Source organism: Leucopleurus acutus (assembly GCF_964270905.1).
Source record: "Leucopleurus acutus genome assembly, chromosome: 1".
Lineage (NCBI taxonomy): Eukaryota > Metazoa > Chordata > Mammalia > Artiodactyla > Delphinidae > Leucopleurus > Leucopleurus acutus.
This window is the reverse complement of record NC_139142.1, coordinates 65,191,337-65,214,908: the sequence shown is the minus strand read 5'-3', so window position 1 is coordinate 65,214,908 and position 23,572 is coordinate 65,191,337.

Below are 23,572 nucleotides of genomic sequence, written 5' to 3'. Positions count from 1 at the left end.
GTGGTTACCATGATACATACATACATACACACACAGACACAGACACACACACACACAATTATTTTAAGTTGCTGATCTCTTAAGTTCACATGCATTTTAACAACCCTACATTTTTACTCCCTTCCCCCACACTTAATGTTTTTGACATCATATTTTACATCTTTTTGTTTTATGTGTTCCTTAACTACTATTTATATAGATGATTTTACTACTTTTGTGTTTTCACATTCCTAGTAGCTTTATAAGTAGTTGATCTACTACCTTTACTTTATATTTCCACTGAGATTTTTTTCCTTTTGTAATTTTCATATTTCTCGTTGTGACCTTTTCTCTTCCATTTAGAAAAGTTCCTTAAACATTCCTTGTAAAGCTGATTTCATAATACTGAATTGTTTTAGCTTTTGCTTGTCTGTAAAACTCTTGATATCTTCTTCAGGTCTAAATTATAGCCTTGCCAGGTAGAGTATTCTTGGTTGTAAGTTGTTTCCTTCCATAACTTTAATTATATCATCCCACTCTCTTCTGGCCTGCAGTTTCTGCTGAAAAGTCAGCAGAGACTCTTATGGGGGTTCCCTTTTATGTAACGAGTTACTTTTCCCTTGCTGCTTTTAATATTCTTTCTTTATCATTAATTTTTGCCATTTTAATTACAACATGCCTTGGTGTGGACCTCTTTAGTTTGATCCTGTTTGGGACTCTGTGCCTCCTGGACCTGGATGTGTGTTTACTTTCCCAGGTTAAGGAAGTTTTCAGCAATTATGTCTTCAAATATGATCTCTCCCCACTCCCTCTCCTTCTGTGTCACTTTTAATGCAAACTTGATGTCCCAGAGGCCTTTTAAACTGTTCTCATTTCTTTTTGTTCTTTATTCTGTTCAGCTTCAGTGATTTCCTCTACACTGTCTTCCAGCTTGCTGATCTCTTCCTCTTTATCATCTAATTTACTGTTGATTCCTTCTAGTGTGTTTTTCATTTGTTAATGTATTCCTTTAGCTCTGTTTGGTTCTTTATATTCTAACTCTGTTTGAAACTTCTAGCTTCTCATTGTGTTCATTCATTCTTCTCCCAACTTTGTTGAGCTTCTTTATGATTGTTACCTTGAACTCTTTAGCAGGTCGATCGCTTATCTCCACTTCACTTAGTTGTTCTTCTGGAGTTTTATCTTGTTTTTTTGTTTGGAACTTATTTTGCTGTTGACTCATTTTGCCCAATTTTCTGGTTTTATTTCCACAAATTTGGTAAGTTGGTTATGTTTTTTGATCTTGGAGAATTGTCCTTTTGTAGGAGACATCCTATGGGGCCCAGCAGTGCACTTCCCTCTGGTCACCAGAGCTATATATGCTCTAGGCGTGCCCTCTATCTGGGCTGCATGGGCCCTTCTGTAGTGGTGGGCTGACTACTGTGGGCACACTTGTAATTGTGGCTTGTCCCTAGCCTGGTTGGTTGCCAGGCCCTGCCTAGTATTGAGGCTGCTGGCTGCTGGTGGCCAGGCCTGAGTCACAAGGTGGCTGACTTCAGAGCCTTGCAGGGTCCCAGGGCTTGTGATAGCCCACTGGTAGGTGGAGCCACATTCCAATCTGGACTCTCATGGGCCTGGGGGGGTTCCCATAACTAGTTTCAACTTTAAAATGAATCATAGAATAAAATGTAAGGACTAACTACACAAATTCTATACAAAAACAGAAGAAAAATATTAGTGGCTTTGACTTATGCAAAGGTTTCTTAAATAAGACATAAAGAGTAAGAAATATAAAAGAAAACATGATAAAATGAACTTCATCAAATTTAAAAGCCTTTGCTCTTTGAAAGATAGTTAAGAAAATTAAGGTAAGTCATAGACTAAGAGAAAATATTTGCAATATATATCTGATGTAAAAAGTTGTATTCAGAATATATAAAGAACTTCTGAAAACTAAGAAACAAGAAAACCTAATTTAAAGAGGAGAGAGTTGTGAAGGTGCAAAAGACTTAAATAGATACTTCACAAGAGAAGATATACAGATGCAAATAAGTACATGTAAAGGTTTGTTAGGCATCAGGAAAATACAAATTAAAACGACCACGAGATACCACTTCACAATCACTATAATTGCTAAAATTAAAAGGTCTGACAATACCAAATAGTGGCAAAGGTGTAGAATAACTGGAACTCTCACATATTACTGGTGAAAATATAAAATGTTTGGCAATTTCTTAAACAGACATCCACCTCATAGCCAAATATTTCTACTTCTAATTATCTGCCCAAGACAAATGAAAATACTTTTTCCACAAAATGACTTGTTTTTAGCAGCTTTACTTATAATAAACAAGTCTGAAAACAACCTAGATATTCAACAGGAAAATGGAAAAACAAATTGTATAGTAATACAATAAAATAGTATATATTAAAAAGAAGTGAAATATTCACACAGACAACATGATGACACTCAAACACATGTTTAGTGAAATAAATCAGATATAAAAGAGAACAGATTTTATGATTCCATTTATGTGAAGTTAAAGATTAACCAAAACTGTTTTATGGTGATAAATATCTAGAAGAGCCTTTGCTCCTGGTGGGTTCAGAATTGAGTGCTAAGAGGGATAGGGAACCTTTTCAAGATAATGGAAGTGTTCTTCTGATGGACATGGAGATATGCTGCCCCTTTAAGAATGACCTTGTTGCCTCAGCAGCTGGGAGTGTTGTCAATGAAGATTGTTCAGCTGTCAGCCCTTTATAGGATTGCTTCAGCTGCAGAGACCCACTCATCACAGGTCTTTCCCTTCTGGGGATGATCCACAACCAATGATTAATCAAAACAGAAATTAAATGTCTGGCCCTGTGGTCCCACATGAAACAACTCCGTTGGGCCATCCCAGCTTCACAGCTCCCCATAGGGTGGGCTGAGTCTGTTGGGCCTGCTTTGCAGCAGCAAAACAGTATGACGTGGTTGCATTATTTTTGAAAAAGACTATTCTTTCCCCATTGAATTGTCTTGATACCTTTGTCAAAAATCAATTAAACATACACTTAAGGGTTCATTTCTGTACTCTTCTATTCCATTTATCAATGTATCTATCCTTATGCCAGTGTTGTACTGTTTTGATTATGGTAGTTTTGTAGTAAGGTTTGAAACCACTGTGAGACTTCCAATATTTTTCTTCTCTTTCAAGATTGTTTTTGGTGATTAGTGTCTTGCATTTTATACAAATTTTAATGTCATCGCCAATTTCTCAAAAAGTAATATGTGGCTGAGATTTTGACTGAGATTACATTGAATTCATAGGTAAATTTGGGGAATATTGCTATCTTAAGAGTACTGTCTTCCAATCTGTGAACATGGATGTCTTTCCATTTATTTAGGTTTTCTTTCAATATTTCATAGTTTTCAATGTATACATCTTGCACTTTTTCTGTTAAATTAATTCTAAATATCTTACTCTTCTTGATGTTATTGTAAATTGAATTGTTTTCTTAATTTAGTTTTCAAATTTTATTGCCAATATATAGAAATATTGATTTTTATATATTGATCTCATATTCTACAACTTTGCTGAATTCTTTGATTAGTTCTAACAGTTTGTGTGTGTGTGTGTATTCTTTGGGATTTTCTATATGCAAGGTCATGACATCTCTGAATAGAGCTTGTTTTACTTCTTCCTTTTTAATCTGGATGTTCTTCTTTTCTCCTTCCCGCCCTTCCTTCCTTCCTCCCCTCCTTCCTTCTTTCCTTTCTTTCTTGACTAATTTTCCTGGCTAGGACTTCCAGTAAAATGTTGAATAGAAGTAACAAGAGCAGACATTCTTGTCTTGTTTTTGATTTTGGGAGAAAGCATTCAATCTTTCACCATTAAGTATGATGTTATCTGTGGATTTTATTTTTTTTTTTTGATGTGGACCATTTTTAAAGTCTTTATTGAATTTGTTACAATATTCCTTCTGCTTTTTATGTTTTGGTTTTTTGGCTGTGAGGCATGTGAAATCTCAGCTCCCTGACCAGGGATCGAACCTGCACCCCCTGCATTGGAAGGTGAAGTCTTAACCACTGGACCACCAGGGAAGTCCCCATTTACTTTCTTTTTTTTTTAAATTAATTAATTTATTTGGTTGCGCCAGTCTTAGTTGCAGCAGGAGGGCTCCTTAGTTGCAGCTCCAGGGCTCCTTAGTTGCAACTCACGAGCTCCTTAGTTGCAGCACATGGGCTCCTTAGTTGTGGCATGAGAACTCTTAGTTGCGGCAGGCATGTCAGATCTAGTTCCCTCACCAGGGATTGAACCTGGGCCCCCTGCATTGGGAGCACAGAGTCTTATCCACTGTGCCACCAGGGAAGTCCCATGAGGATTTTTAACAGATTGCCTTTGTCAGGCTGAGGAAGTTCCCTTCTATTCTTAGTTTGTTGAATTTTTTATCATGAAAGGGAGTTGGATTTTGTCAAATGCCAATACTGAATTTATTGAGATGATCTTATGATTTTTGCCCATGATTCTATTAATATGATGCATTATATTGATTGATATTTATATGTTAAAGCAACCTTGCATTTCTGGGATAAATCCCACTTGACTATGGTGTATAATCCTTTTATACACTGCTGAGTTCAGTTTGCTAGTATTTTTCTGAAGATTTTTGCATTTATATCCATAAAGAATATTGGTCTACAGTTTTCATTTCTTATGATGTCTTTGTCTAGTTTTGGTATCAGGGTAATGCTGGTCTCAGAATGAGTTGGGAAGTATTCCCTCCTACTCAATTTTTTGGAAGACTTTGTGAAGGGTTTGTCTTAATTCTTCCCTACATTTGGAGGAATTCACAGTGAAGCTATCTGAGCCTTCTCTGTGGGAAGTTTTATTATTATTATTATTACTAATTTAATCTCTTTACTTGCTACAGTTCTATTGAAAGTTTCTATTCTTGAGTCAGTTTTGGTAGTTTGTATCTTTCTAGGAATTTGTTCATTTCATCTGGATTACATAATTTGTTGGCATACAATTGTTCATATTATTCCCTATAATTCTTTTTATTTTTATAAGTTTGATAGTGATGTATCCTCTTTCATTCTTGTATTTAGTAATTTCACTCTTCTCTCTTTTTAGTCTTGCCAAACCAAATATTAATCAAAAAAGCAAAGTGAATAATGATTCACAAATACTATGCTATCAATGTTAAATTTAAAACCACACAACTATTATAAAAACTTTATGGATAATATTTATAGTAAAAGTCTTAAAATCTTCAGGATACTGGTTTCCTCTGTGGAAGGAAGGGGAGGAATAGGAGATTCAAATATATCTGTAGTTTAGACCTTTAAAAAGATACTTTTAACATTTATTAAATAAAGATGGTAGATAAAGTAAAATTATCTTATTCTCTGTGTCATTATGTATATTAGACTTATTTTATAATTAATTTTAAAATTGGATCATGTTAGTCCCTTGCTTAAGACTTTTCAGTGGCTTCCCATGCCACTTAATACAATTCAGACTCCCTACCTCAGGTCTTCCATGATCAGACTCTTACCTCTAACACCCTGCCTCATGCTGTTCTCCTCTTCGCTTGTTAAAGCACAGCCAGCCTGGCTGGCCATACTTTTTCAACTCAGGATTCCTAAGCCTCCCTCTTTTCTGGGCACTTCTGTCTCATTCAGCTTAAATGTCATCTTAATGCGGCCATTTCTGCATATTCACCATCCCTGCACATTTCTTCTCTTTTTGTTACAGAATCATTCTCATTCCATTTCTTGTCCGTCTTCCTCACTGTGCTGTAAGCTCTAGCCGGGAACTAGTTTGCACAGTACTCTGTTCCGAGCCTCTAGCATGATGACTGTCATATACATGTGCTCACTGGATATGGTCCGGTGTAATATAAAGATTGTGAATCTGTAACCATAACTTTAGTGTCTTAGATATGTCATATATCTTCATTTTGTTTAAATCAAATTAAACTCAACCTTAAGGCCAAACCCTGCATGGATGGTGGGAAATGCAGCATTAATCAACATAGACGGTTGGATGGGGGGAGGGTATGCTTACCAGCATTCTCTGCTTTGGGACCCCCAAGTCACCACTTGCGGCCCCACTCCACTCTCGTGTAAGGTCTTCTACAACCTTTGGCCCCAAACAATGCTCATGTTTGCAGGCACTGCCATCTCTTACCTTCCACTCTAGGACACCTAAAATAATTTCTTCAGTGATAAGAAACTTTTGCAAAAGACAGTAAGAGAGTTCACTTCAAATTCTTCCCTGAGGCAAGGGTAGTTACATAATGAAGGTGATGAGAGAGAAATAAATGTAAGAGGGAAAAACATAAATTAATATCTCGGTGAACTGTTTTTCCATGGGGAAAAAGAAATGACTAAATAAATGAATGAGTGTAACACCATTGCTAAAGCTAATAGTTTACTATTATTGCAGCCGTTGGTTGTCTCCACCACCATTACATTTACATATCTACTTTTCCCATGATCTTTCAAAGGCTTCCTATTGCTCTTAGTTTAAAGACCAAAAACCTTAACAAGGCATGCAATTATCTAATTGCATGCCTTGATCTAATCCCGAGCTTTTTCTCCAGCTGCACTCCCCCTAACTCTACGGCAATAGTTCTGAATTCCAGCTATGCATTAGAATCACCTGGGGAACTTTAAAAAATATATACCATAGGTCACTCTCGTCCCAGAATGATTGGACATAAATCTCTGAGGTGGTGTCCAAGCCCTGGTATATTTTTAAAGCTCCCCAAGTAAGGGTTGGTACTCAGAGCTGGGAACCATTCCTACATTCTCTAGCTACAGTGGCCTTTTTTCTACTTACTGCAAAATAAAATGATTCTTCCCAATTTTTCAAACTAGGTTGGCAAAATGGCATTCATGTCTAGCTTTTTCCATCAAGGATGACTGACCAGTAATCTTCATACCTCAATCCAGCTATTTTCCTCAGGGAAGTCTTCCCTGAGCCACCAAATGAGGTCAGACCCCCTGTTCTATGCTCTCATTGCACCCAATGCATTTGCTTTAGAGCACTTATCATGGTTTGTAATTATTCTTTTGTGTGACTTTCAAAAAATTAATGTCTGTCTCACGTGTTACATTGTAAGCCTCATGAGGGCAGAGAATACTGTGGAATTTCTTCATAATTCTATCCAGAGCTTAGGGCATTTTAGGGAAGTAAAAATTTGTGGAATGAGCATTTGAATGAATATAGAAATCTGTGAACATTATACTTGGAGTATATGATCAAGTATATAGTATATAATAAAGACAAGAAATGACAATCTTTTTTCTTTTCTTTTTTTCTTTCTTTTTTCTGATAAAGTTTGGAAGATCTTGAAAATACTTCCATAGATGATAAGTTAACAAGCCTAGTTTTAAAATAGTTTGTTTGTGATTTTTAACATCTACACCAAACAGCATTAGTGAATAGTTTCAGAATTAATGAGAAATAGTTGATATTTTAATTATTTTAATTTAATTTTCCAACTTGAATAAAGAAAACTGAGTCTTGTGAAAAAAACAAAACAGAATATCTTGGCATGGCACTGAATGAAGAAACAAATAACTTCCAAAGTCTTACAGACTACAGTATTTGTAGCTAGGTGCAAAAGTCATCTCTACAACACCAAAAACATGTCAAAACAAAATTAGAGTATCCTCTCCAGGAATTTTTTAGGAGATAGAAACAGATTCTGGATTCTATAACATCTTGTTTTGATCATTTATTTACTCAAAAACAAGCAAACAAACAAACCCTCAGTTCAGATGCACTGTGGGTTTTCAGTGAAGTCCTGCTTAATTTGAGGCATTTCTTTTAAAATTTTACAGACTTTCCCAAAAAATTCTTGATTAAAAAAACTATAGAATTTTACACCAATAACTTTTTTCATCTTTCTTTGAAATGTGTTAGTATTAAAGGACTATAGTTTATCATTTAAACTCTAAGTATGAAAGATATTTAGTTTTACTTCTCAAAAACTGCTTAGATGATAAAATCATAATTTATAGGTTGCGTCATTATTTAGTTCTTAGGATGCTTTTTCATCTTTAGCCATACAATTGCCTTCATATGTGACTTCCCTAATTGTAATGCCTCTGGGGGTTATATTAGAATATATAAGATACTACTTTGGTTTCTTTTAAAGGTTATGTCTGGGTATCTCTGCTCTATCCTGTGCAGATGGAAGTATATATGTCACTATTTCACATTCAAGGATAAGTAATAGTCACAAAGTCCTTAAGCAGCTGTTTCTAATGTTCTGCTCTGTGAGTTGTGTAGATTAGTGGCACCCAGCTCAGAAGGAAGGCAAAGGCTCTCACGGAGCTCAAAACACTTGCCTCCATCACGCCGGCTCTTGATAACATTTCTTAAACTATCATGACCGATTTCCCCCTTCAGCTGACTGTAAAAATGGTTGACCTGTTTGCATTCATAGAGGACTTTTGTTTTTTTTTTTTTTGCGGTACGCGGGCCTCTCACTGTTGTGGCCTCTCCCGTTGTGGAGCACAGGCTCCGGACGCGCAGGCTCAGCGGCCATGGCTCACGGGCCCAGCCGCTCCGCGGCATAGCGGGATCCTACCGGACCGGGGCACGAACCCGCGTCCCCTGAATCGGCAGGCGGACTCTCAACCACTGCGCCACCAGGAAAGCCCCTATAGAGGACTTTTAAAGCAATATTTATGAAGCAAATGTCATGAGTATCTGCCCTGACTCCACGTGGAGCCCTGGAAAAGCAAAGGTAAATTAATGCATCCAACAAATCCTGTTTTCAGCAAAGAAAAAGAACAGTTATTTGCATCACTTAACTGTTGGGATTTTTGTTGTCAAGGAGTTTGTCTTTACCTACATGGCCCCTTTTTAATAGAAGGAAGATAATTACGTTTGTTGCCCACCCGCTAAGTGCCAGGTATTTCATATACATTAACAAATTCAATTCTATGCCTCAGAACAAGTCTCTGAACAAGAGCTATTTTAGCTTCATTTTTCAGATGGAAAAACAGAGGCTCAAGGTTTTAATCACTTGCCTGTGAGTGAGTGGCAGAACGTTACCATACTAACTGGGGAAAAGTCTCTGGAAACTAAGAACTCAGTGGAAATGGCAGAAGATGGGACTACATCTCTCTTGCTGAAGGGTTGCTCACTAGAGGATCAAAGCAAGATGTCACTAAGAATATTAGAGGGAGGGAGGTGGGAAGAGCAGCACAAGGGGAGAAATAGATGCTTTTGCAAATGGCGGTGGGGTAAGCTTGAAAATGAGACCACCCTTCTCAGGTGCTACACATTAGCGAATTGCTCTCCACCCTCCCCTGTGAGTCTGTGAGCTTTAACACCAGCAGTTCTTTTGTATTAAAAGCATGACACCCATTTTTCTGCTATTTGTACAGAGTCACTTAACAATGAAGCGATGCAAATATTTGTATCCAGGTGCTAGGCACACTGTATTTCAATCTATGACCGGAGGGTAGTAGCTTATGAGGTACCTTTAATGGTACCGAGCATGTTTCCCCAATCTATATTCACATCAGTTCCATTTTCAAATGAGTCAAATGGGAAGCTGAAGTTAGCCAGTCAGAGCTTAACACCTCTGATTTATGGTCAGAAGTATCTTAATAGGATCATTCATTTTCCTTTGCTCGTTCAGAACATCTGATGTTACAAGTTTCTAGAAATGTTCGTGTATACTCTGGTTCTGCAAAAATATAATCTTTATCTCCAAAAGTGACCTTCAAATGAGCAGGAAATGAAAGCCAGCAGTTCTTTCTCAGTCACCTTGCCTTGCTTTATTGATGTGTCATAATGGAAATCTTGAGAGCCAGAAATCTCAGAATTATTATGATATTTAATCTTTTTAGGGTAAGTGTAAATGTGAAGGTGTAGGGCAGAAAGCATTCGTTTAGGCCTGGCTTTATGAAGTAGCTCTTTCTTGCCCTTTTTCTCCTTGTTCAGTTGCTTTAGAGAGGATGTCTCTTCTGCAATCTGCAGTGTCTGGGCTTTCGTGAACTTGGTCTTCTACTTTTTATGTCTTCATAAGTGACTTGATGTATGAAATTGGTTGGAACAACTCTGAGCATCCGACCCCGACCCACACTCCCCTTCCCTTTGCTGTCCCCTCCCCCACCCCTCCTTCCTCATCTGAGCAGCTCAGCACTGGTTCCTTTGTTTCTACTGCATATTTTACAAATATTTGTAAACAAACCTAACTGCAGTCGGTTATTAGTTTCCGTTCTCTCAGAAAAATGTCTAAACACATGCTTTACTTAGTGTGAGGCTGCGCGTGTCAGGACACAGAGTTCTAAGCCCAGAGCCTTCAACTTTCTAAGTAGCAGGGACTTGTCAATCAAAGATCTTGCTCCAAAGCTAAAATCTTGCTGTTATTCTACGTCTTGAAGTGAGCTCCCGATGCCAAACCATCAGAATATGTACAACACATATCCCTAGAATTGGTACTCTAAAGTATTCTTTTGTTGAGATGAACTCTTAGTAATGGATCAGTTGCTTATCTGGGGTAATCATTTATTCTCCTGAAGCAGAAATAATCGCTGACTACTTGATCTAAATGCATCTCAAGGGTAACAAAAAATTAGGGGGAATTGGTGAATTTACAGTGCTGTTCTAGTCAATATAAAAATAACCCTTCTCACATCATGATTTCTGTCTTAGCCCCAAGCTCACCCCAAAACACTTGGTTTTAACTGTGCACTGAACTTGTCTGAGACTACCAGATATATATATATTTTTTAATGTATCAATCACCTCAAACATACTTTAGAAAAAAACACTGTGTTGACTTTATGTTAATTGCTAAATTACTAAATTCTCATTGCAAAAAAATCAAATATAGTAATGTACAAAATGAAAAGTAAAAGCTGCTTCTTAGGGTTTAATTTGTGTCTTTCCAAGTCTTTTATAGAAAAGTAGATATATAGATATGATATTCAAATATATTTAATAAATATATAACAAAGCTATATTTCTATCCTAATATTTGTAATATGTCCTCAGCTTTATAGTTTCCAAGCCTTTCCTGCAGGCTGTAGACTGTGGCTAAAACACCAGAGGCCTGTCTTGAAACTGGGGAGCTGACATCTTAGCTATACAATTGGTCCAAACTGAATGGATTGAACATCTGACACATTACATTTTAAGGTCTCAGGGAGATATTTCATGATCACATTGAACAGACCACATATTCTTTCCTTTAGGGAGACCATAAAATTCCCAGATTATGGGAGCAGATCTTGTGCTCAAGTATGCAATTCTCTATTTTAAGCTTGATTTTTCTTTTATTAAGATCTGTCAATGGTACTTTGGTTAAGTTCCCTCCTGTGGCCAAAGACTCCTTCCCTACATATTTGTTTTTAGAATCATGTGGTTTTTAAGAAGATGGACTTGCCATCTAAGAGATTGTAATAAGAGGCATTCTCTTGTTGCTGAAAAGATCTAGCTGAGTTAATGACATTGTTAACATAAACAGATGAGGCCAAAATGTTTGTGATAGCTCAAAAATAATCATAAAGCCAATGGGAAGTTTCTGCAGAGTAGAAAAATACCTCTTCTAAGTCATAATAAACTGAAAAGAAAAGACTCTGGTTCAGTATTTTACTGACAAACAAGGGAAGAAGGTAGGGGAGGTAGAACCCCTCATACACTAGTATGGTATAAAAGTCAAGTCCAAGAGGAAGAACAAATTCTGGATTTTTTTTTTTTCAGATAGATTTTACCAACTGAAAGGTGAATCATGAATGAAAGTGTTTGAGTTTTATTTTCTACTGGCAGCCCTTTTAGGTTAGATGTTTTGTCCCGCAAAGTAGGATTTCAAAATCTTTGTTCCTCTGAGAACAAAGCTGTCCCACCCAGCTCACTGTCAGTCTCTTTTGCTGGTTAGAAACCTGCGGTACAAAGTAGCCACACTACAGCACTTTTTTTTATTGTCTCTTTTCCATTTAATTTCTATCAACGGCATCAGAATCATCTGCTTGCCTTTCCATTGTTAATGTCCACTAGAATTGGTCAAGTTCCTCGCTTTCCCATAAATAGGGACATAACAGGAATCCAGTCTAGTTTCGCTTTCTCTTTTCTTCTCTCTTCAGAATCAGAGTCAATAGTCAGCAGTTTGCGCTCACATAAATCTTGTTATTGTTTATACCAACTCACCCTTTCTAATGCTATTAGAACCACAGTGGACAGAGACCCCAGAGATTTGCTCATCTTAAAGCTTTAAAACTGCACCACTTTTATGACAACAGTAAAGCCTTGAGCTGTCACTTTACCCCTACGACTGTTACTCACCGTGATTACTGGCATTTCTTTCTTGCTCATTCCCTCCTGCTCCCATCCCCCACTTGATTGTTTGGAAAAAGGTATTTGGAACAAATAAGGTAAAGGACTAATGAATAGCAATTCTTAGTTGAGCTGTATAAAACTCTGTGGCTGCCTAGAGAGAACTTGTATCTGTTGTATATACATATACCTTCCTGAGAACTCAGCCCATTTTTCTGATGGATTTTTTTTTTAATGTTGCTGATTTATTTATTTTAACATCTTTATTGGAGTTTGATTGCTTTACAATGGTGTGTTAGTTTCTGCTTTATAAGAAAGTGAGTCAGCTATACATATACATATATCCCCGTATCTCCTCCCTCTTGCGTCTCCCTCCCACCCTCCCTATCCCACCCTCCCTATCCCACCCCTTTAGGTGGTCACAAAGCACCCATGTGCTATATGGCAGCTTCCCACCAGCCATCTATTTTACATTTGGTAGTGTATATATGTCCATGCCGCTCTCTCACTTTGTCCCAGCTTACCCTTCCCCCCACCCTTGTCCTCAAGTCCATTCTTTACATCTGCATCTTTATTCCTGTCCTGTCCCTCTGTTCTTCAGAACCTTTTTTTTTTTTTAGATTCCACATATATGTGTTAGCATATGGTATTTGTTTTTCTCTTTCTGACTTACTTCACTCTGTATGACAGACTCTAGGTCCATCCACCTCACTACAAATAACTCAGTTTCATTTCTTTTTATGGCTGAGTAATATTCCATTGTATATATGTGCCACATCTTTATCCATTCATCTGTCGATGGACACTTAGCTTGCTTCCATGTCCTGGCTATTGTAAATAGAGCTGCAGTGAACATTGTGGTACACGCTTCTTTTTGAATTATGATTTTCTCAGGGTATGCAAATCAAAACTACGGTGAGGTATCACCTCACACCAGTCAGAATGGCCATCATCAAAGAATCTACAAACAATAAATGCTGGAGAAGGTGTGGAGAAAAGGAAACCCTCTTGCGCTGTTGGTGGGAATGTAAATTGATACAGCCCCTATGGAGAACAGTATGGAGGTTCCTTAAAAAACTAAAATTTAGAACTACCATTCGACCCAGCAATCCCACTACTGGGCATATGCCCTTTCTGGTGGGTTTTAAGGGAGCTCTGAGAACAAGAGGGATAAAGAAAAATATGGCCTTCTTCACCTTAATGAGGAACTGGCTGTGTCCAGCCATGATCCTGCTAGGGCCACATGGCAGTTCAAGGCTGGACTCTGCTGAACTCAACTGCTTCCAGGCCGGGAGGTTCAGGCAAAGTATTAGCTTCTTTGGCATTCAGTTTCCTCCCTGGAAACATTACGTCTGCCCCACAGAGCTGCTGTGAGGATCAAATGAAATGATGTATGTGGACGGGTATTGTAAACTTGTGATCATACCATAAATACTCAAGCTTACAAACTTATTGATTAAAAGAAAGGGAAAGAAAGGTTTGGATGTGCAAAAGAACTAGAATTCACCTGTTCAGGCATTTAAAATTCACAGTCAAATGGCCCATCAGTTTTTGAATTACAAAATTGGAACTTTAATTTTCTTTCTTTCTTTCTTTCTTTTTTGGTTTTCACAGTTTTGTAGAGTCATAAGGTATTGTTATCCTCATTCTACAAATGAGGACATTGGTACAGAAAAGTTATGTCACTTGCCCCAGACCCCTTCTTACTCGGAATCAAAAGCTTTCTGATGTTGACAGCCTAGATATTTGTCTCACAGCCTCCAGAGAAAGGAGAAGATTTATGTGGGAAATTCATCCTCAGAAAGGTTACTTGTTCTCTAATGTATGTTCATTTTGCATTAACACTTTGCTCCATCCCAGAACTGTATTAACTGTATGTTACATTTTATTCTGCATTTCCCTAATAATATAAATCTGTTTTTAAAAATCTCATTGCAAAAATGCACTGAGAAGCACGGTTTATAAATAGAGAAAATAGGGCAGAGAAACTTCCTAAGTGCCTAAGTCAGCCACATATTTTCATGCTGAAAGCTCCCTCTTTCCATTTTCTTTTTCTTCTCTACAAGCATAAAATGTGCAAAACACATAGAGGTTTATTTGAACACTGTGGGATGGTGAAGGTGGTGTTAGAACTGATCCTTTCCATTGAGTCATGGAAGAATGGAGAGTTAAAATCTACTGTCTTGCTTACCCAGAAGGATTCTTTTTTAATGTTCATATTTAAAAATGCACTTGGATCAGTGCTTTGGCTCACTCTTTGACAAGTAAGTTTACGTATGAACAAAATAACAGTGTGCAGGATGACATGAATAATCTGTAAAGTGGATATGTCTGGAAATTTCTAGGCATTTTGGTCTCTGAACCTTTTGAGGAAATTACTTAGCCTGACTTCAGTTTCTCAACCAATATGGCAAACAATTGACCGCAGAAGAATAATCCCAGAAGCTCCCAATTTACGAGTGGGTTAGAGCTAAGAGTTAGTACACAAGTCAATTGTTTGAAATTTACTTTTTTCCTGGTAGTATTTCTTTGAAACACAATTTGGTTCCCCAGCTAGTCTGCAAAAACTTCACCCATAGTGAATCAGGGATCTCTAGTGTCATTCCAGGAGCAAAAATCACTCTCACCTCTCACACATCTCCCTGTCCTGGTGGCATCAGAATCAGAGGAAACAGATTCAAAGGACGATGACTGCTTCACAGAACAGGTGGATGGAGATTTCTGAGGTCTAGAGATTTCTCTCTTGCTATGTCTGTCAGACAAAGTATTCCTCTAAATAAATTGCTCCCCAGACAGGGGAACGAAGGGGTGGTGCCCTTAAGAACTATGGGTTTGGGTTGTGCTTCCTCCAAAACTTTTCCTGCATGTATATTTCCTTTTTAAAAAAAAAAATTTATTGAAGTATAGTTGATTTACAATGTTGTGTTTAATATCTGCTGTATAGCAAAGTGACTCAGTTATACATGCATATATATTTTTCATGTTCTTTTCCATTATAGCTTGTCATAGGATATTGAATATAGCTTCCTGTGCTATACAGTAGGACCTTGTTGTTTATCCACCCTGTATATACTAGTTTGAATCTGCTAACCCCAAACTCCCAATCTGCGTGTATAATAGATTTCTTAAGTCTAGAATTTATTACTTGAGGAATCACTGCTTGGATGCCTAATCCCCTTGCACGCAGGGCATGTGTGTGCAAGTGAACGTGTTGAAGACTCATCTGCACAAAACCTGTCTCGGTGATTTTGTCCCTCACAAAGTTGTTATTTCCAAAACAGAAATAATGTCTTAGGACTTAAAAATGGCCATTAAAAAGCTATTTGTAAGCTATACAATCAAAAAAGCATCAAATTTGAGTTGGGAAATAAACTTTCCTCTTTCATTTTAGATAGAAAAATTATACCATGTAGTATCTTCTAGAAACTTCTTTGTATTTAAAGAAAGGTAAACATAGTCACAATTTAACTTAGATGTTATGAAGATTTACATTCAGCAGATGGTTCTTAAGAGAGGACAAATTAAAATTTGCTGGTCTCCAAATGGATATGTAAAGTTAAACATTGGTTTCATGTAACCTTTTAGTAAAAAACTAAAACTTTAAGGACCAGCCCAAATATCTGAGTGAAAGTAAAACCTTACATTCAACCCTAACAGCCTCTTTTGATCAAAGACCATGGGTATGATATCCTAAACTAAGAAGGACATTGATGCGTACGGCAATAATAGCAGAATGAGGGACTCCTATTATTAGGTGATTAACCCACGCTAGACTTGGAATATATGCCATTACATCTCTGTTATCTTCCCTCTTAGCTTGCTAGCAAGTGCAGGCTGGGCTCTTCTCAGTCTCTGGGATGACTTCGGAGGAGGTGGGGGAGGGAGAGCGCACATGGCCACATATGAAGTGGTCTTATCCCAGCCTTCCGATCTTTGTGTTTCAGAGTATTAACCAGATTACAGGTCATAATCTGTAAAAGCTCCCCTGCTAGTGCCCTGCTTGACTTCCTTCCAGATGAAATCGCTTCAAACAAATCCTGGATCACAAAGAATACTCTATTTTGTGTCTGGAGCCAGAGAGGAAAATAAAATGCATATAGAAAGACAAGTATCTGCCAAGGGTAAAGAGCCAGATTGATGAGGTTCTGCATTTATCACCTCTGGAAAAAAATCGTTCCTGTAAAAGAAGCCAACTGCAACATTTAGGATGAAGTAATTCATCTAGTGATTCTTCTTCCATCTGAACTTTTCATTTCCTTGTGGTTTTTTATGGATGCCCAGTTTAAATGTGTCTAGATAAGGACATGGCTTATTTATTGACACTAAGAGCTTTTTATAAATTTAATATAATTTATGGATTTTTAATAATCCCTCTAATAGTTTCTTTACATGAGTTACTACTTTTTTAAAAGCCAAATTTCATTTGCTTTATGACAGAAAATGAGTGAAAGAGAAAATTAAAGTTTAAATAAAAAGTTATCCCACTTGGCAGTCCAAACCCATCCTTCGGCTCATAAAACACTACTGATGGGGACACCCTATTATTTTTAAGGGTTCATGAAGTAGACAGAATTCAATTGTTCTCATTCGTTCTCTCAGCATACAGACAGGATATTTATGAGAAAGCACTCTCAAAACAAACAAACAACAAAACCCCATCCTCCCCCTAAAAAACAAACAAATCTTCTCACTGGGAAGATCTGGGGTAAAGCAGTTGTAATCAAGCTTGTTTGCTAAATGCCCTCAATTTTTCAGGAGCAATTTCCCCTGTCTTTTACAAAGCCTTTCCCCCCCACCCCCCAGAAGATAACTTTCTAATTCAATAGATGTTTAGTAACCTTTAGTTTTTCATTTGTAAGCTGTTTAGAACTTGTTTCTCAGGCAAATAACCTGGTGACATCTTTAAAATAATTCCAACAGGACTAGCCTACGACAAAAGGCCATTGGTCTCTAGATAAATATTCCCTAGACTAGGAAGTGTATTCTTCCTTCCCTGTACATCTCGCAGCTGCACACCAGAGATGCCCACATGGGGATGCTTCTCTGTGTGTTAACTCTCCGCTATCACAACCCTTCCTGGTCCCTACCTCCTATGTCGATACATTCCTATCAGTGAGATAATTCAGAAGACCTCATTCCTCCCTTAGTCACCTTTAGGTAGAGCTTTGAGCCTCATCTGGCTCTGATCACTTGTGGTACTGAAGCCAGCAAGCACCATAAATGAGGGCGAGTGAGGAAGCTACCACTCTATAATGAGATCCCTCTCCCCCCGATTAGAACTCCCAGGTCCTTCCCTTGCTGGGACCTGCCTGCATCTCCAGGCCGAAGGCAGTTTCCCCAAGACTTCAGTCCATGACTCCTTAGAACTGTTCTTTGGGTTCTACCTCCCCTGCTCTGATAAAATCTGTGCCGTGTAAAGTTCACTTTTTAATAATAGTTTTATGGAGGCATAGTTTACATAGAATACAATTCACTCATGTGAAGTGTACAGCTTGATAAGCATTGGTATATATGCAGTCATGTAACCTCCACCAAGATATAGAACAATTCCATCACTCTAAAAAGTTCTCTTGTGCCTCTTTGTAGGAGACGCCTTCTTATGCCCAGCCCTAGGCAATTACTGACTACTTTCTGTCATTATAGTTTTGTCTTTTCTAGACTCTCATATAGGAATTATACAGTATGCACTCTATTGTGTTTGAATATTTCACTTAGCCTAATGCTTTTTAGATTGATCAGTATAGCTAAATGGTGTAAATATTTCTTTCCAAATTTTCACTAAGTACCTACCACAATATATTTATCTATCTTTTTATAAATTTATTTATTTTTGGCTGCACTGGGTCTTCGTTGCTGTGCGTGGGCTTTCTTTAGTTGCGGCTAGTGGGGACTACTCTTCGTTGCGGTGTGTGTGCTTCTCATTGCAGTGGCTTCTGTTGTTGCGGAGCACAGGCTCCAGGTCACGTGGGCTTCAGTAGTTGTGCATGGGCTCAGTAGTTGTGGCTCGCAGGCTCTAGAGCACAGGCGCAGTAGTTGTGGCGCATGAGCTTAGTTGCTCCATGGCATGTGGGATCTTCCCGGACCAGGGCTCAAACCTGTGTCCCCTGCATTGGCTGGCGGACTCTCAGCCACTGTGCCACCAGGGAAGTCCCTATATTTATCTATTGACCAGTTGAGAGATTCATATAGATTTTGCTTCACATCTTCCATCTCTCCTGAAACTGATTTGGAAGTGAATTTCTTGAGTTTCAAGGTATCTGCTTCAAAACCTTTACTTAAACATATATGCAATGGTAAATGGGAGTGTTTTCTTGATTTCACTTTCAGATTTTTCATCATTAGTATATAGGAATGCCAGAGATTTCTGTGCATTAATTTTCTATCCTGCCACTTTACCAAATTCATTGATTAGCTCTAGTAGTTTTCTGGTAGCATCTTTAGGGTTCTCTATGTATAGGATCATGTCATCTGCAAACAGTGACAGCTTTACTTCTTCTTTTCCGATTTGGATTCCTTTTATTTCCTTTTCTTCTCTGATTGCTGTGGCTAAAACTTCCAAAACTATGTTGAATAAGAGTGGTGAGAGTGGGCAACCTTGTCTTGTTCCTGATCTTAGTGGAAATGCTTTCAGTTTTTCACCATTGAGGATGATGTTTGCTGTGGGCTTGTCATATATGGCCTTTATTATGTTGAGGAAAGTTCCCTCTATGCCTACTTTCTGCAGGGTTTTTATCATAAATGGGTGTTGAATTTTGTCAAAAGCTTTCTCTGCATCTATTGAGATGATCATATGGTTTTTCTCCTTCAGTTTGTTAATATGGTTTATCACATTGATAGATTTGCGTATATTGAAGAATCCTTGCATTCCTGGAATAAACCCCACTTGATCATGGTGTATGATCCTTTTAATGTGCTGTTGGATTCTGTTTGCTAGTATTTTGTTGAGGATTTTTGCATCTATGTCCATCAGTGATATTGGTCTGTAGTTTTCTTTCTTTGTGACATCCTTGTCTGGTTTTGGTATCAAGGTGATGGTGGCCTCGTAGAAGGAGTTTGGGAGTGTTCCTCCCTCTGCTATATTTTGGAAGAGTTTGAGAAGGATAGGTGTTAGCTCTTCTCTAAATGTTTGATAGAATTCACCTGTGAAGCCATCTGGTCCTGGGCTTTTCTTTGTTGGAAGATTTTTAATCACAGTTTCAATTTCAGTGCTTGTGATTGGTCTGTTCATATTTTCTATTTCTTCCTGATTCAGTCTTGGCAGGTTGTGCATTTCTAAGAATTTGTCCATTTCTTCCAGATTGTCCATTTTATTGGCATAGAGTTGCTTGTAGTAATCTCTCATGATCTCTTTTATTTCTGCAGTGTCAGTTGTTACCTCTCCTTTTTCATTTCTAATTCTATTGATTTGAGTCTTCTCCCTTTTTTTCTTGATGAGTCTGGCTAGTGGTTTATCTATTTTGTTTATCTTCTCAAAGAACCAGCTTTTAGTTTTATTGATCTTTGCTATTGTTTCCTTCATTTCTTTTTCATTTATTTCTGATCTGATTTTTATGATTTCTTTCCTTCTGCTAGCTTTGGGGTTTTTTTGTTCTTCTTTCTCTAATTGCTTGAGGTGCAAGGTTAGGTTGTTTATTCGAGGTGTTTCCTGCTTCTTAAGGTGGGCTTGTATTGCTATAAACTTCCCCCTTAGAACTGCTTTTGCTGCATCCCACAGGTTTTGGGTCGTTGTGTCTCCATTGTCATTTGTTTCTAGGTATTTTTTTATTTCCTCTTTGATTTCTTCAGTGATCACTTCATTATTAAGTAGTGTATTGTTTAGCCTCCATGTGTTTGTATTATTTACAGATCTTTTCCTGTAATTGATATCTAGTCTCATGGCGTTGTGGTCAGAAAAGATACTTGATACAATTTCAATTTTCTTAAATTTACCAAGGCTTGATTTGTGACCCAAGATATGATCTATCCTGGAGAATGTTCCATGAGCACTTGAGAAAAATGTGTATGCTGTTGTTTTTGGATGGAATGTCCTATAAATATCAATTAACTCCATCTCGTTTAATGTATCATTTAAAGCTTGTGTTTCCTTATTTATTTTCATTTTGGATGATCTGTCCATTGGTGAAAGTGGGGTGTTAAAGTCCCCTACTATGAATGTGTTACTGTCGATTTCCCCTTTTATGGTTGTCAGTATTTGCCTTATGTATTGAGGTGCACCTATGTTGGGTGCATAAATATTTACAATTGTTATATCTTCCTCTTGGATCGATCCCTTGATCATTATGTAGTGTCCTTCTTTGTCTCTTCTAATAGTCTTTGTTTTGAGGTCTATTTTGTCTGATATGAGAATTGCTACTCCAGCTTTCTTTTGGTTTCCATTTGCATGAAATACCTTTTTCCATCCCCTTACTTTCAGTCTGTATGTGTCTCTAGGTCTGAAGTGGGTCGCTTGTAGACAGCAAATATATGGGTCTTGTTTTTGTATCCATTCAGCCAACCTACCTAAGGAGACAAAAGATCTGTATGCAGAAAATTATAAGACACTGATGAAAGAAATTAAAGATGATACAAATAGATGGAGAGATATACCATGTTCTTGGATTGGAAGAATCAACATTGTGAAAATGACTCTACTACCCAAAGCAATCTATAGATTCAATGCAATCCCTATCAAACTACCACTGGCATTTTTCACAGAACTAGAACAAAAAATTTTGCAATTTGTATGGAAACACAAAAGACCCCGAATAGCCAAAGCAATCTTGAGAACGAAAGAAGGAACTGGAGGAATCAGGCTCCCAGACTTCAGACTGGGAAAGCTACAGTTATCAAGCTACAGTTATCAAGACGGTATGGTACTGGCACAAAAACAGAAAGATAGATCAATGGAACAGGATAGAAAGCCCAGAGATAAACCCACGCACATATGGTCACCTTATCTTTGACAAAGGAGGCAGAAATGTACAGTGGAGAAAGGACAGCCTATTCAATAAGTGGTGCTGGGAAAACTGGACAGCTACATGTAAAAGTATGAGATTAGATCACTTCCTAACACCATACACAAAAATAAGCTCCAAATGGATTAAAGACCTAAATGTGTGGCCAGAAACTATCAAACTCTTAGAGGAAAACATAGGTAGAACACTCTATGACATAAATCACAGCAAGATCCTTTTTGACCCACCTCCTAGAGAAATGGAAATAAAAACAAAAGTAAACAAATGGGACCTAATGAAACTTAAAAGCTTTTGTGCAGCAAAGGAAACCATAAAGAAGACCAAAAGACAACCCTCAGAATGGGAGAAAATATTTGCAAATGAAACAACGGACAAAGGATTAATCTCCAAAATTTATAAGCAGCTCATGCAGCTTAATAACAAAAAAACAAACAACCCAATCCAAAAATGGGCAGAAGACCTAAATAGACATTTCTCTAAAGAAGATATACAGAGTGCCAACAAACACATGAAAGAATGCTCAACATCACTAATCATTAGAGAAATGCAAATCAAAACTACAATGAGATATCATCTCACACCAGTCAGAATGGCCATCATCAAAAAATCTAGAAACAATAAATGCTGGAGAGGGTGTGGAGAAAAGGGAACCCTCTTACACTGTTGGTGGGAATGTAAATTGATACAGCCACTGTGGAGAACAGTATGGAGGTTCCTTAAAAAGCTACAAATAGAACTACCATATGACCCAGCAATCCCACTACTGGGCATATACCCTGAGAAAACCATAATTCAAAAAGAGTCATGTACCAAAATGTTCATTGCAGCTCTATTTACAATAGCCCAGAGATGGAAACAACCTAAGTGTCCATCATCGGATGAATGGATAAAGAAGATGTGGCACATATATACAATGGAATATTACTCAGCCATAAAAAGAGACGAAATTGAGCTATTTGTAATGAGGTGGATAGACCTAGAGTCTGTCATACAGAGTGAAGTAAGTCAGAAAGAGAGAGACAAATACCGTATGCTAACACATATATATGGAATTAAAAAAAAAATGTCATGAAAAACCTAGGGGTGAAACAGGAATAAAGACACAGACGTACTAGAGAATGGACTTGAGGCTATGGGGAGGGGGAAGGGTAAACGGTGACAAAGCGATAAAGAGGCATGGACATATATACACTACCAAAAGTAAGGTAGTTAGCTAGTGGGAAGCAGCCGCATAGCACAGGGAGATCAGCTCGGTGCTTTGTGACTGCCTGGAGGGGTGGGATAGGGAGGGTGGGAGGGAGGGAGACGCAAGCGGGAAGAGATATGGGAATATATGTATATATATAACTGAATCATTTTGTTGTGAAGCTGAAACTAACATACCATTGTAAAGCAATTATACTCCAATAAAGATGTTAAAAAGAAAACATATATGCATTTAAATATAATAGAAAAGGTCCAAAGAAGCAGAGGGAAGAATATTTCATTGTACCAACAGTCTGTGGGAAATGAGGAATTATTCCAGTGTGGGAGATTAATGCCATATTGGAAAGGTGGAAAGTTCCTTCAACATCTGAAAGAACAAAAACACTGAATAGTCATGTCTCTCCTGTTGTCTGTCCTGATTCCCACGTCTGTTTGAGATAAAGTTACTTAATTTTCCCCTCCTGACTTATCTGTTTCTTCTAATGGCCACTTAGATTACAGGTAAAACACTATTGATATGGAACTTCCACAGTTTTTTAAACATGTTAAGTCCCATGACAGTTCTTTCACATGTGGCCTTAGTATTTACTCATTTTTCTATCTACATCAGTGTTGACATTTAAAACTCTGATGAAAAATTGTTTGAAAAGAATTGCAATTTGACTGAGCTCACAAGTCAATCTGATAAAAACTGGTTGATCTGAGTTGATATAATCAAAAGTTATGACTTCTGTAGTGCTTTTCAAAATTTAATGTGCATAAAATCACCAGAGGTAACTTGACAAACACGAGGTTCCTCAGCCTCACCTTTCTGGATTCTGATTAAGAAGCTTGGGGTACACAGTTTAACAATCTGCGTTTTCTAAGCATTCCAGATGATTCTGAAGCAAATGGTATGTAGATCTCCTTTGACATGTGCTAGAATGCAACAGGCTGACATAAAAGGCTGGTCAGACTGGTTATTTGGCAAACTACACATGTTAGTAAGGACTCTTTCAGTTACAAGTGACAGGAACCTAAATCAAACCGACTTAAACCAAGCAGATGTATATTGACTCATATAATTGGAAAGTATGGGAGTAGAACAGGCTTCAGTAAAGATCTGTCTCTCTTCTGGCTTTCAAAGGATGTCATCAGAATTTGAGTTCTTTCTTCATCTTTTGG